Genomic DNA, 2,245 nt, shown 5'->3' with positions numbered 1-2,245 from the left:
GTTTGGAAGATGCTAATAATATTCACACAACAAACGTATAATTTCATTTTTTAGTAATTTTTATTTTTCGATTCAACAGAAAGTTAGAGATATCAAAACTATAATAATTTAATGTCCCACAGCATGTTCTTGAGAGCTTCCATCGGATTCGAGAAGTAATAATGCATGTGCCGGAGATCTCTAGTCGCCTCATGCAGTCCGAGAGTCATTCGGTAACAGACGTGGATGTCGCCGACGTTGCGAACGGCCAACAACAGATTTCTGATGGTGTCCATAGTCAAAAGAATGGTCTTCTCGTCGTTCGAATCGGGATAGATGGCGTCACGCCTTCTTCTGAGATTGCAAACGGCGAATTCCAAATCGATGAGATTCTTAGCGGTCTCCCTGTACATACGCTTACGTGTTTTTGTAGCCAAATCGAAGGATTTCCGGCCGACTTCCGGATTTCGGTGGATGCCAAAAGCAACGTTGAGAATGGCATCGAGTTCGTCTCCTTCGTATCCGAAGATGTGTAGATAGTCGGGATACGTCGCCCTGGCTCTTCGCAGAGATTCGATGCAGGCGTTCATGTCGGCCGGGGAGTCGACTTTCTCCAGGACGGCCATCAGGATGTCGGCGAATTCTAGAGGAGAGGAATCCGGGTGTCGCCCTATCTCGTCGTACTCGACGCCACGAACGAGACTGCGAGTGCGATAGTACAGACTTTTGATTCTGTAAATATCGTCCTCCCTGCTCAACCTCTTTCTCTCAGCTATCTTTTCATTCAGCAACTCCTGTTCGGCGATGGCTTCGAAGCCGCACGGACGCCGTTGGACGATCACCCTCCTGTTTCTGACTATCGGTTCCTGGTCGGATAGAGGTGTCTCGTTGTCTTCCAGATGAAGGACGAGCATCGACTCGTTTCTGTTCATGCCTCTTCGTTCCATTATCTTTCTCTTGGCGTCTCCGTAGGAATCCACATTATCGACGGCGTACCAGTCCTTTTCCGATTTGAACCTGTATTGAAGTCTGCGATCTACTTGGGACGACATCTTTTGCGGTATGTTTCCCGATCTCGAATCGCGGTGCACTTATATGCTAAAACAGTTCGCAGACGTCATCGAACTTTCATGACGTCAAGGGTACCAGAACTCGTTCCGCCAATAGCGCGCGAGATGTTATCAATGACGAAGCCTCGAACGCCCTCACTCGCAACGTCATCGCTCAAAAAACACATGACGTCACTTCAGTGAAGTCGAGGGTACGCCAGCGGTCTTTGGACGGATTTTTTTATTTGATTTGATTTGATGACGTAGCGTTTTCAAGTTCTTTATCACGGCGAACCTGCGAAGGGTGGCACACCGTACAAAGAATTCGCCATGGAGAAGGACACGAAGACGAAGATTAGCGTCTCCAAGAAATGCCGCAGCCGCCAAAATGAAGACGATCAGGTTAGATACTTCTTGGTTCGTCTCAGGTCACGAAGGGAACCGAGAGGTAACCCTTCGCGACAGGTTGAGCGAGACCGGTTGGGATGGGTGGAGGGTGATCGAACGAGACGTGAACGACGAAGCTGAAGACAACGACGACGACGACGACGATATCCTGCCCACGTTGACGAACGGCGACTAGGATATCAAGCTTTCGGAATTCGTCGCGACCGAGCAAGCTCGCCGAGCTCTGCGATCGGTAGTCCGCCCGAAACAGTGGATATTGATGGATGCCGACACTCTCGTTTGTTACCACGAGGAAGAAGGGAGCATATTTCTCACGGCTCACCGACTCCCCGCGTACGTGTACCGAAAACTGTGCTGCACGAATCCCGATCGCATCCGATTCGCGTTCGCGACAGCAGCCTCCGCGAAAGTTGCGAGCGCAGGGAAAGGCGATCCTTACTCGAACATTCCGGTAAGGTACGGCGATCGAGAGACGACGTTCGACGTTCGAGACGTCAGCGCCTTGTTCTACAAGGTGCTGCTCACCAACCACAGGGAATACGCGCATCCCGAGTCATACCGAAGAGCGCTGACGGCGAGCGCAAGGAAACCCCCATGGAGGACCACGGAACGACACAGGATACTGGTGCTGCCCCTGCCGCGCCCTGCGCCGGACGTGCGGTTTCGCGAAATCGCCATGAAATCCGTTGACTTCACGACGGAAGCGAGAGAGAGGCTGCTTCCTTTGCAACCCGGCGAATCGGGTGCGTTTTATTTCGGCGAACCGGTCGTCAGAGATAAGAAAGGGGAAGAGACGGTACTCAGGGCAG

The sequence above is a fragment of the Anneissia japonica genome, unplaced genomic scaffold, assembly GCF_011630105.1.
Source record: "Anneissia japonica isolate Jap-2015-1 unplaced genomic scaffold, ASM1163010v1 scaffold3708_len16597_cov182, whole genome shotgun sequence".
Classification (NCBI taxonomy): Eukaryota; Metazoa; Echinodermata; class Crinoidea; order Comatulida; family Comatulidae; genus Anneissia; species Anneissia japonica.
The sequence above is the reverse complement of the archived record's forward strand: the minus strand, read 5'-3'. Positions refer to the sequence as shown.